Below are 13,538 nucleotides of genomic sequence, written 5' to 3'. Positions count from 1 at the left end.
TTCCAGGCCCCGCTCTACTTCCAACTGGCTGTGTGATCTTGGGCAAGTCCCTTCTCTTGTCTGGGCATCAGTTTCCCTCTTGTACCATGGGAGGATACTTCTAGATAATCTAATAATCTCTTTCCTTCCCCCAGCCTGCCCTTATCCCTCCCTACACCACCCCCTGCCCAAATTGGCTGAGATTCCAGAAAGAGCCTTGAACTGAGGTTTGAAGGTCCCAGGTGGGAGTCACAACCCATCTCCGAGTTTCATCCTGAGCTCTGGGCCTTGAGCAGGGTATGTGGTCCTGATAGGGTATATGGCCTTGGCAGGCTGGAGCCATCAGAGGGGAAAAAGGTCCTGAGCCTCTGAGGAAGGCCTAAGAAGGACCTGCGTTGTGATGACCACATCCACTCTATGACATCATCCTCTCTCCCACCCTTTACTCCTCCCTGATCAACTGCTCTGCAGACAGCCATCAGTCTGACTCCCAATGGACTGAGAAAGTATTTTCTCCTGTACCTGCTGCTGATCTTCTGTCTCAGCCAGCAAGAAGCACCGTGAAATGGGAATCCACCAAGAAAAACTATGACAGCTTTTTGCTGCAGAAACTGAATGAACAGAGGAAATGCAAAGGGTACTGGGACATGGCCCTGACTGTGAACCACCATGTCTTCTTTGCACACTGCAATGTGCTGGCTGCTGTCTCTCCAGTAGTGAAGAGCCTCATCTACAGCGATGACATGAAGACCACCGATGAGCTCTTTATCACCCTTGACCCCAACTACCTTCATCTGGCCATGATGGACCCGCTCCTGGACTAATTCTGCCACGGCAAGGTGGTGATCTCGGAGCAAAACATGGAAGAACTCATTCGTGGGGCCCAGTATTTCAACACAACATGCCCTCAAATCCACTGCAATGACTTCCTGATTAAGTCCATTAGCTGTGTCAACTGCTTGCACTAGTTTAGCTTGGCTGAGATGTTTCAGCTCAAAGAGGCGTCAGACTTGGCCTACTCTGTCATTTGCAACAATTTCCACGACTGGGCCAGTCCTGAGGGCTTCATGTACTGTCTACCTGTCATCTTTGGCTGGCTGCTTTAAGGTTAAATACTGCATGTGCTCAATGAGGACCAGGTTCTCAGTGCACTCATCAGCTGGGTGTACTTCTGGAAGGATCAGCCCACACAACCCTGACTGAGAGTGTCCTTGTGGAACAAAAGCAGGAGAGGCCATCCAGCCTGCTGAGCTACCAGCAGAAAAGGGCCCTGCGTGATTCAGTGGTCATCCTAGGTGGTCAGAAGGCCTAGGGCAAGTTCAGCGATGGAGTGTTTGTATATATCATACAGGAAAACCTGTGGTTGAAGCTCTCAGAGATGCCCTATCAGGGAGCAGCGCTTAGTGCCACCTCTGGCGGCACAGCTGAGCAGATTTCAGGGCTGCAGACGGCTTGGCAGTATGCCATGGATGACAACTCATGGACCAAGTTGCCTGACCTGCCAACTGGGCTTGTCTTCCACACCATGGTGACCTGCATGGGGACAGTGTACTCGGTGGGAACATTGCCCCAAGGCAGTATGTCTCTATCATCTATCATTAAGATGAGTGCAAGGAGGCTTGGTGCCTGGCAGGAAAGACAAGCATCCCTATGGCTGCCACAGCAGTGATCACCAAAGGTGACTAGAATCTGTACATTGTCACTGGGCGGTTCTTGGTGAAGTGCTACATGTCCCAAGTTGGGATGCTGGACTGCTTTGACACCAATGCTGGGGTGTTGGTGCCCAGTATCACTTTCCCTGTTGTGTTCAACCACTGGCTCCTCCTCTCTTTATGAAGACAACATCATCTGTGTGCACAGCCACTGGCAGAGCATGGAAATCAACCTGCAGAAGAGAAAGGCCAACAAGACAACCATCTTACTACTTCTCTTGCCCAACAACTGCCCCTTAGATGCGTCTCATGCTGTATGTTCCATTGGAGATGGCGGGGTGTTTGTATATGGGGGTGTCACCACAGTCAGTGATGAACAGGAAGAGGACTACACCATCAATCCTGTTCACCTGTCGTCTTCGGCTGCCTGCTTCAAGATGAAAACTTGCATGTGCTCAATGAGGGCCAGGCTCTCAGTGCACTCATCAGCTGGGTGTACTTCTAGAAGGATGAGCAGAAGTGTTTCATGAAGTTCTTCAGTTACATCAATCTCAATGCTGTCTCCAACAGGACGCTGAGGCCAGCTCGAAGTTGAGGGGCACGGAGAACCACTCAGCCCACGCAACCCTGATTGAGAGTGTCCTTGTGGAACGAAAGCAGGAGAGGCCATCCAGCCTGCTGAGCTACCAGCAGAAAGGGGCCCTGCGTGATTCAGTGGTCATCCTAGGTGGTCATAAGGCCCAGGGCAAGTTCAACAATGGAGTGTTTGTGTATATCATGTGAGAAAACCTCAGAGATGCCCTATGTGACAGCAGCACTTAGAGCCACCTCTGCTCGTCACTACAGCTACACCTCTGGCAGCACCACTGACCAGATTTCAGAGCTGAAGACGGTGGTGATATGTCACTGATGACGACTCATGGACCAAGTTCCCTGACCTGCCAATTGGGCTTGTCTTCCACACCATGGTGACCTGTGGGGGGACAGTGTACTCGGTGGGAGCATTGTCCCAAGGAAATATGTCTCTATCATCTACCATTAAGATGAGTGCAAGGAGGCCTGGTGCCTCGCAGGAAAGATTAGCATCCCTATGTGTGCCACAGCAGTGATCACCAAGGGTGACTGGAACCTGTACATCATCACTGGGTGGTTCTTGGTGAAGTGGTACATCTCCTGGGTCGGAGTGCTGGACTGTTTTGACACCAATGCTGGGGAGGTGGTCCAGAGTATTACCTTGCCCATCAAGTTGAAACACGGGCCCCTGCTCTCTTTTTATAGACGATATCCTCTGTGTACACAGGCACTGGCATGGCATGGAAATCAACCTGAACAAGAGAAAGGCCAACGAGACCACCATCTCACTACCTCTCTTGCTGAAAAACTGCCCCTTGGATGAGTCTCATGCTACATGCTCCATTGGAGATGGCAGGGTGTTTCTATGTGGGGGTGTCACCACAGCCAGTGATGATTAGGAAGAGGACTACACCATCAATCCTGTTCACCTGTCATCTTCAACCGCCTGCTGCAAGATGAAAACTTGCATGTGCTGAACGAGGGTCAGGCTCTCAGTGCACTCATCAGCTGGGTGTACTTCTAGAAGGATGAGCAGAAGTATTTCATGAAGTTCTTCAGTTACATCAATCTCAATGCTGTCTCCAGCAGGACGCTGAGGCCAGCTCTAAGTTGAGGGGCATGGAGAACCACTCAGCCCACGCAACCCTGATTGAGAGTGTCCTTGTGGAACGAAAGCAGGAGAGGCCATCCAGCCTGCTGAGCTACCAGCAGAAAGGGGCCCTGCATGATTCAGTGGTCATCCTAGGTGGTCATAAGGCCCAGGGCAAGTTCAACAATGGAGTGTTTGCATATATCATCCGGGAAAACCTGTAGATGAACCTCTCAGAGATGCCCTATCAGGCAGCAGCACTTAGTGCCCCCTCTGCTGGTCGCTACAGCTACATCTCTGGCGGCACCACTGGCCAGATTTCAGGGCTGAAGACGGCTTGCTGGTATGACAGGGACGACAACTCTTGAACCAAGTTGCCTCAGTTTCTGGGCTGGGTGCCAGGTTGGGAGAAGAATGTCCTTCCTGACTCTAATGGAAACAGTTGTGTCCCCACCCAGGCATTTCATCCTGACAAAGGTGTGAATTCCCGAGCCCTCATGGGTTTGGACAGCTTACTGGGAAGCCACATCACCTTGCTCACTTGCATGGCTTCTCTGCTTCTGACCATGTGGCACTGCCCAGGTCACGCGGTGTGCCAGGCACCAGGGAAACGACTGCACAGTGAGCAACAGCACCTGTATTGTCACTCTGAGGCCCAGATGTGTGCAACTTTTTCACCTACTCTATCCAGCTTCATTACAACTGTGTGTTTAAATTTCTGTATTTCTCCCTAGGCCTTGAGATCTTAGCAGACAGGAGATGTGCTGTATGTACCTTTATAACCCCAGAGCCTAGCACAGTGCTCAGCACTGATTAATTGTCACCTGCCTTAATCAGAGGAAGGATGTGTGTTCTCCCCATATCCCCTTCACAGGGACATTAACTACCCAAGGATGGAAGACCATTTCAGATCAACGGGACACTGCGATTTATAACGGTACGCCACTAGGTGGCGCAAATGCAAAGATGGATGTATACCATGGTTCCCATGCTATGGTCTGTAGTCTGGAGAGGCAGGGATGCACGTGACTATATCATAATGCACCAAGACAGAAACAGTGGAGTAGAGAAGGATTGGGAAAGTAGTGACAAATTCTGACTTGGGAGAAGGGGAGGTGGGGACAAGTGAAGGCTCCCTGAATGCAGCAGTGTCCTGTCTCTGGAGCTGGGCCCTAAAAACTGACCACAGACAGGCATTCGAGGAAGGAAAGCTCCTGAAGCAAAGGCATGGAGGTTTTACAAAAGGAAAAGACCACCACTGTGGTTCCTAACAGTGCTGGCATGACCTAGGTGATGGTAACTGCTCATTTTGACTGCCCTGCCCAGGATCCTGGTGGGCACGTATGCTAGTCCCTGGGCTGACAGAGGCAGTGATGGCCTCTTTCCTGTCCATGGTGCCCCAGACAGCAGTTCCCTCTTCCACATCAATCTGAGAAAAGCTTTCTTGGGTCTGCAAGACAGCCCCAGGGGTCAACTGACCAACAGCCAGTTGGCTTATGCAAAATATATGAGTGGAGTCTCCTCACGCACCAGTGGGCTTACTTTGAGAAGCAGAGGAGCACCGTGACCTCAGAGAATCTATGTGCACAAGGTCAATTTCCATTTGCATGTGTAGATATGCATTAAAGTGTCTGAGTGTAAATAAATACGTGTAGTAAATTCATGTGTGTATATGAACATGTGGACAAAAGTATGCATACATGCCCACAGTTGCCCACATCAGTGTCAGACTAAATGTTATATAGAGAACATTCCAGTAATTTTAGGCAGCCCAGAGTCCAAGGGGCTTTATGCTGTTTACCAGCTTCTAAGTAGGAAGTCTGCTGTTAGGTCCAGTATCTCAGAGGCCAGTTTTAGATTCATTCCTTGTTTCCCAAAATGGGTAGCTGGCAGCTGACCAAGAGGATGGCCAGCCTTACCTGGCAGGAGAGAGAGAAACATAATGAGAGATGCCTAAGGGCTCAGAGCCCTGTGCAATGGGGCAAAGTCAGAGAACCACAGATGGTCTGGGCTGGAAGTTGTCTCCTCCATCCCCTCCAGAGCCTGAATCTCCTCTATGGCATCCCTCCCAAAGTCTACACCTAAACAGTAAGTAAGTAGAAACTCATTTTCTCTCAGGCAGCTCACTTCTCCAGTTTGCAATATGCAGTATTGACCCACCACCATATGCACCTCCAACCTCTCATGCCCAGAGTGGGGATGATTACCACCCTTTGGCCCTGCTGTGTGTCACCATTCACTCCCCTTGTTTCTGCTCCTTTGTGTTTGGTCTGGTTTCCACCTCTTTTCTCATTGCCTTTGCTTCTGTTACTGCTTGTACGTGATTCTCTTTGAATTCTCTATTGAAGAGTCCTCTGAAAAATGCTGCAGGCTTCTTGCTGGACTCAAGCAAGTGAGACTGTAGGCAGAAGAGGGATACTTCCTAGGTTCATTCCTCTAGTAGCACTTTTTCTTGGGGGATGTCAGCTGCTTCTCTCTCCCTGACCTACAGGCAGAGTGAAGAGGTCTGTTTCCTCACACTCAGGAGTGATGTGATGGAGGGTCATGAAAAGATGATTTTAAGAAAGGTAATTTAAAATGTTCCTGTGATGTGTGCTTGCTCCCTATTAGCACTTCTAGGTTGCCCTCTCCTTGTCAAATCACTCTGAAACCAGTGTGGTAGAAGTTTCCATCGCCAAATTGCAACAAGTTAAGAACAGCATATTTGGAAGCAACCTCTTTCTGGTTCTTCTTATAAAGGATCCTCTTGTACAGGGACAGTTGAGGAGTTGTGTCAACCAAACACATCTCTAGACATTGCCAAATCACCTGGAGGACAAAATTGCCCCCAGTCGAGACCACTGCTGTACCAGGAGCTAAACACTTCCTAGGTTTTGGGGGAGTGGTGAGCTTCCCCTGCAGAAGTTTAGACTTGGAGCTTGGCACTCCTCTCAGGCAGCTAGAGGACATGAAAAAAACCCATTCTAACTCTGCAGAACCAGGAGTAGAGATGTTGAGAATGCCCATCCCATCGTGATGGTTCTCAATCAGGCCTTCTTCCACAAGGCTCACAGCAGGGCTGAACTGAGAAGGGAGGAGGTGGATTCAACATACTGGTTGCAGCCAAGGCTTCTGGCTGAGATGGAGGCAAACAGTTCAGACCTCGGCAGAATGACACAAGCAGAGCGCCAAGCAGGCCTTCCCAAGATAATGAGTGTGAAGCCCTGGTGAGATCAGCACCACGGACAGCTCCCAGGGCTGGTGGTTTTCAGACGCTTGATTGAACCAAATGAGTCCCTTCAACCACAGGTAGTCCCTGCAAGTACAGGATCTGCTCATCCCCACCCACCAGGAACTGTCTGCTCCTTAATGACAGTGTTCAGTATACATGTTAGTAAGGTAACCTTCACCACCACACTGCGAGATTGCTACTAAACCCCCATGTTGCCAGGTCTGGAAGCAGGCTCAGAGGTTCCCTTGCTGAGTGTTACACAGCTAGAAAACTGCAGGCCTTACAGGTGGACTGAGGATACTGGCTTCAAAGTCTGCTCTTTTCTCATTGCCTCCCCCAGGCAAAGCTTAGCCATCACATCCTCTACGAAGAACTTCCAGAAACTCTATCCCCAGTAGAACTGACCACTCCCTCCTCTGCCCCCACCCCCTGCCACCATACCTTATACACACTTCACACCATCACAGCATCTACAATGCTTTATGCCCTTGTTTCTACATCTTCCCCTGCTGTACTATAGACGTCCTTAAGGTCAGGTCACATGTCTCCAGTTGGTAACATGGTGTCTGACACACATTAGACACTTAATGTTGAATAGATTCAGAGGAGCTACGTGAATCAATCATGGGAACAGTCTTCCATGATCAGATCCAATAGGCAGATCAGTAAGTCCTGATTCTGAATCCTTTTCCTATAGTCTTAAAGAATGGCTCTCTCAGGCACTTGGCCACATCTCCAACTCATTCAACTGGAAGGCCCCAGTGTTTGTATATTTTACCCTGGTCGTAGATACGTTTTTCCTTTCTCCGAATTTGTATTGAGATTTCTCCCCAGAAACAATCCTGAATATGGAAAAATTAGTACAGCGTGTGATTCTGTCGAACTTCCAAATGCCTCAATAAATGGATACTTTTACAAAATTAAGTCTCACTAAAATGTTATATGATAAAGTCAAGAATAAAACAACAGGAAAAGTCCAGAAAACAGGAAGTTCTCTGCTCAGTATTTCAGAAAATTGTCTCAGGAGATCTCAGCCTAGGCAAGTTCCCCCTGGGCAGTCAGGGCTAGGGGAGGAAGGAGGGAGTGCTTTTTACTATTTCTGCCACCCCCGGGGGTCGCGAAGCCTGGGCGGCCTCCCTCGTGAAGCCAGACCTGCAGTAAACAAAGCTCAGCTACTCGCCCTGGAAGGTGGGCTGCGTCGCCCAGACCCAGGATGGGGGCGTTCCCCACACCCATTGAGGCGCCAGTTGGTCCTGGCGTGAGTCAGGTGCCCTCTGCTGGCCTTGGGTGAGCGGTGAATGAAGCTCACGCTCATGGTTTAGTGATGGCCGCGCGCCCCACCGGGGACATTCTCACGGAATCACAGAAATTCTCGAGGCCCTGGTCTCTGTTGATGGCCCTGGGGATGCTCTGCTCCAGCCATGCGTGTTCTCTTTCCTGGGATGTGCGTTCGAGCCATGGCTTGGAAATCCTCATGCCTCTGAGATATCCGGAAAGGATCTCTTCTAAGACGTGCTGTAATGTCGGGACCGACTTCCAGTTTCATGAGAAAAAGAGGGGATCTCAAACTCCAGAAGACACAAGGCACTTATTTCCACCATCCAGCTGATTTTCAACCTGCTCGACAGAGGGCTACAGTGCTGCCTGGGATAAGACCCTCCTGGGTAAATTACCCTCCAGCTTTGATCACAATAAGAAACAACCAGAGCAGAAGATGAAGGTAGAAAATCTTCAGCCTTGTACCTGTTTGGGATTGTGCAGAGGAACTGCCAAGAACTCAGTAGCTATCTGAAGCAGAAGTAATACAGCCAGTGTGTCTTGGAGCTTGTCAGAGGGGAAACTGAAGTGTGCTTTTCTCTCATTTAAGTAACCCCTAAGAATAATCAGGAAATGAAGAAGGTGAAACACATAACACTCTTAATATTATCATTGTTTGCTAACCATAAGAAGGCAATCTGCCCTTGTATTTCTGTATCAGCTCTAAAATCCCAGAAACCAAAATCATGCTGTAAATCTTCAATTTCCACAAAAAAAAAGTTTAGAGAGAAGAACATCTTTTATATTTCTTAATTAACTTTAGGATTTACATTTACCATTTGCTTTTGCAAATTTCCAGGGAGTATTTGCCATTCCACAATTTGAAATGTAATTTTTTATGGAAAACTTCCTTTGGTGTGCCATTATGTTACAGACTTCTGTCAGTTAAGGTGAAGTTTGCTGCTGTAACAGGTAAATACAAAAATATTATTTGTTTGAACATCATAAAAACTTATCTTTGCTTCTTGTAACACCTAAACGTAGGCTTTCAAAGATTAAATGACTCTGCTTATTACTTTTCTCCTAACAATGACACAGGGACCCAGGTACCATCTATTTTGTGGATATGCCATTGTCAACATGTGACCTCCAATCTGGCTACAGTGCTCAGGCCTAGTCCACTCATTGTAAAGGGTGAAAAGCTGTTGCCTCACATGGGGGTGTTTTCGGTGGCCAGCCCCTATGGGGCAAACATCACTTCTAGCCACATAGGCTTGGCCAGGACTCATTCACTTGGCCATACCTAAGAGTAAAGAGGCTATGAAATAGAATCTAATTTTGTGATTAAGGAGAAGGGCAGATGAGTTTGGTGAATGAGAACACTGTTGATTTTTACACCATGTGCACTAATGCTGTCTTTAGAACTAACATCCAGTTTTCTTCCTTGGACACGTTTTATCCAATAAAACTGACTGGACACGTTTTATCCAATAAATCTGATTCCATTCATTAAACCCAGGAAATAGAATTGAGTGAAGAAGGCAAGGACGTCAATCAATATGGTTCATAGCATCATTGGCTCTTTAAAAGGGAGATTCACATTGATTCCAAGGGCATAGATTCAAGTTGAGAAAGAGCCGAGACTACTGTCTCAAAATAATAAAAAGTAATTAATAGATTTAGTAACATTTAGATATATATTGACACTGGTGCCATCACTCAGTCACTATGCCAGATACTCACATGTCTGGGATGGTACATATGGTTATTCACTCAGCGTGCAGAGAGGTTGATAGTGGGACACACTCCTTTCAACACATTTTATGGTCCTTCACTTTATGTGTTATCTGTTAGGTGAACATCTCAAGAATTATGCTTTCTTTATTCAGGTCCTTGATAGTTTCTAGACTCCTATTATGCAATTTGGGGTGCAACAGAGTGGGGCCCACTCTTTAAGTTCCTTGAACACAAAACACTGTTTAAGATGAGTGAGACTCAATCCTGACCTATTCCCCAGTCCACCTTTATTCCTCACCAACCCATGTTTCAAGGACTGACTTCACAACCAGGCTGGTGAAGCTCCTTGAAGAAAACCTTCAAGCAGATCAGTGAAAAGAGATGATTAAAAATAAAAATGGGGGCCGGCCCCATGGCATAGCACTTAACTGCGCGTGCTCCGCTGCTGGCGGCCTGGGTTCGGATCCCGGGCACGCACCGACGCACCGCTTGTCATGCCGTGCTATGGCGGCGTCCCACATAAAGTAGAGGAAGATTGGCACAGATGTTAGCTCAGGGCCAGTCTTCCTCGGCAAAAAGAGGAGGATTGGCATGGATGTTAGCTCAGGGCTGATCTTCCTCACAAAAAAAAAAAGAAAAACGCAGGAGCCAGCCCGGTGGCATAGTGGTTAAGTTCACACACTCTGCTTCGGCGACCTGGGGTTGTGGGTTGGGATCCTGGGTGCAGACCTGCACACTGCTTATCAAGCTACACTGTGGCAGGCATCCCACATATAAAATGGAGGAGAATGGGCACGGATGTTAGCCCAGGGCCAATCTTTCTCAGCAAAAAGAGGAGGATTGGCAACAGATGTTGCCTCAGGGCTAATCTTCCTCACAAAAAATAAACAAACAAAAACACAGCAGTCCCTGCCCTGGACAGCTCTTTCCTGCACCCTTCCCTCAGGTGAAGAAGGCCAGATGGTCATGAATTATGAGTTTGAATGAAAATACATTCAATATGAACCCCTAATTCATAAACCATGCAAATTTTACTTTCTCATACTATTCCTTTTTTATTTATTTACTTATTTATTTTAGTGTGTGTGTGTGAGGAAGATCAGCCCTGAGCTAACATCCATGCCAATCCTCCTCTTTTTTGCTGAGGAAGACTGGCCCTGAGCTAACATCCGTGTCCATCTTCCTCCACTTTATATGGGACGCAGCCGCAGCATGGCCTGACAAGCGGTGCGGTGGTGCACGCCCAGGATCCGAACCCAGGCTGCCAGCAGCGGAGTGCATGAACTTAACTGCTATGCCACAGGGCCCATCCCCCTCTCAAACTATTCTTCAAGTTTGCTTTTTCTGGAGCGTTTGCCTGTATCATCTAGGAAAACCTGTGGTTGAAGCTCTCAGAGATGCCCTACTTAGTGCCCCCTCTGCTGGTCGCTACAGCTACATCTCTGGCGGGACCACCCACCAGATTTCAGGGCTGAAGACGGCTTGGCAGTATGCCATGGATGACAACTTGTGGACCAAGTTGCCTGATTTGCCACTTGGGCTTGTCTTCCACACCATGGTGTCCTGTGGGGGGACAGTGTACTCGGTGGGAGCATTGCCCCAAGGCAATATGTCTGTATCATCTATCGTTATAATGAGTGCAAGGAGGCCTGCTGCCTGGCAGGAAAGATGAGCATCCCTATGGATGCCACATCCGTCATCGGAATCTGTACATTGTCACTTGGTGGTGGTTGGTGAAATGCTACATCTCCCAGATTGGGGTGCTGGACTGCTTTGACAGCAACGCTTGGGAGGTGGTCCAGGGTGTCACCTTTCCCCAAGTTCAACCACCGGCCCCTGCTCTCTTTATGAAGACAACGTTTTCTGTGTGCACAGCCACTGGCAGAGCATGGAAATCAACCTGTGGAAGAGAAATGCAACAAGACTACTATCTCACTACCTCTCTTGCTCAACAGCTGCCCCTTAAATGAGTCTCATGCTATATGCTCCATTGGACATGGCGGGGTGTTTGTATGTGGGGGTGTCACCACTGCCAGTGATGATCAGGAAGAGGACTACACCATCAATCCTGTCCACCTGTCATCTTCGACCGCCTGCTTCAAGATGAAAACTTGCATGTGCTCAACAAGGGCCAGGCTCTCAGTGCACTCATCAGCTGGGTGCAATTCCAGAAGGATGCTCATCCAGAAGGATGAGCAATAGAAATATTTCATGAAGTTCTTCAGTTACATCAATCTCAATGCTGTCTCCAACAGGACGCTGAGGCCAGCTCGAAGTTGAGGGGCATGGAGAACCACTCAGCCCACGCAACCCTTATTGAGAGTGTCCTTGTGGAACGAAAGCAGGAGAGGCCATCCAGCCTGCTGAGCTACCAATGGAAAATAATACAAAGATAAGCTGTATCAATGTTAAATTCCATGATTTGATAACTAAAGTGTGGTTATAAAAGAGAAGGTCCTTGCTTTTAGGAAATGTATACATAGTATTTAATGACAAAGGACTATGATGTCTCCAACTTACTCTCAATTGGTTCAAAAAAATAATATGCACATATATACACATAGGGAATGATAAAGCAAATAGGGAAAAATGTAAACAATTGTGAATTTGACTAAATATATACAGAATTTCCTCACTCCATATTTGTAACTATTCTGTAAGTTTGAGATTATATCCAAATAAAGAGTCACCAAAAACAAGTTAGTTCCCATCTTCTCATGTTACAAATTAAGTGGCATATCTCAAAGTTTCTCTCACATAACACTAGTTCCAAAAGATGCTCCACGTAAAATTGGATTCTGTGGGCAAGTAAAATCGAGACCAGCTGCTATCTGTGATGTTCCTTGCCCAAAGGATCACATCATATAAGAACATATTAAAGATCTGGAGATGTCCTGAACTAAAGGAAACTCTTCCCAGTATTTCCCAAGCTTTTAACAACTAAACCTTTTTTTCCTTACGATGCTGATATCAGCACTCCAGAGAACGGAAGGGGCTGACTGGCTTGGCAGGAGCTAGTGGTAAAGCAGGCAATGCCCAGGCCTGCTGAGCCTGGGTCTCCTACACAGAACTGCTGGCCTCAGAGTTGGCTGTGGACAAAATACAGGTTTGCTTAGTGCTAACCAGCATCTCTGAAAACTGAGCCTGAAACCCTGGCCTACCTGGCTCTACCTGGCTGGACTAAACGTCTAACCTATGGCACTAACACCAAAGCAACCATAACAAGGACACCAGAAATATATCCTTGCTTCATAAGTGGGCTATGTATTATATTTATTACAAGTTATTCATTTCACTTATCACTTTACATATCTCACTCTCTGAATAAATGGAACTCTTTGATTAACAAGATTATTTCTTACCTCATTGTTATATCCCCAATGCACAATGCCTGACTGCAGGTCACCAATAAGTGTATACTGATTAAATACTGAATTAATCAATGAATAATTACCTCTGATCCCAGATATGATTTGCCTTGTATTAATTTGGATGCTGCATAAGCAAGACTCCCACAGCATGTCTGTAGATGGTAATCCTTGTTACCCTGCCAATAAGATAGAAATGAAACACTTACTAATTACACCCCTTAAGAGAATTAAAACCTTGATAAACATTCTTTAAGCACAAGCAAAGAGAAGCTAGATGAAGAATTACCCAAATAAGAGACTTCTGCAGGCAACCCAATGCTCTCTGCCTACATGCATGCATGCAGGTGTGGTCTCCTCTTCCCTGGATTTTCAATATCACTACTACCTGGCTTGAGCAAAATCCTTTTCCCCTTAGCTCAGTCAACTCAGGTTCATACTTCCCTAGACATCCACTCACATAATAATCAGCTTAGCATACATCCAAGCGCGCATGTCTTCCCACCTCCAAGCACTCAAGGGAAAAAGATTATGTCTTTACTGGACCCTATCCTCCCATACTGAATCTTTACAAACACAGAAGAGCTTCTTTTTCCTTAGAGGGAAGAGAGCAACATGCTACACAGAACAGTGCCTTGGGAGTCTGTTTTCTAGACTCAGTTATTACATGA

The 13,538-nt window shown here is 47.3% G+C and overlaps 2 pseudogenes; both read left to right on the top strand.

Annotated features, from left to right (window-relative positions):
- Positions 1-392: 392 nt before the first annotated feature.
- On the top strand, positions 393-3,558 carry LOC101408536 (calicin-like; annotated as a pseudogene).
- Positions 3,324-11,701, top strand: LOC101408795 (calicin-like; annotated as a pseudogene).
- Positions 11,702-13,538: the final 1,837 nt, after the last annotated feature.

The sequence above is a fragment of the Ceratotherium simum genome, chromosome 29, assembly GCF_057802395.1.
Source record: "Ceratotherium simum simum isolate JZ-2026a chromosome 29, ASM5780239v1, whole genome shotgun sequence".
Taxonomy (NCBI): domain Eukaryota; kingdom Metazoa; phylum Chordata; class Mammalia; order Perissodactyla; family Rhinocerotidae; genus Ceratotherium; species Ceratotherium simum.
The sequence above is the reverse complement of the archived record's forward strand: the minus strand, read 5'-3'. Positions and strand labels throughout refer to the sequence as shown.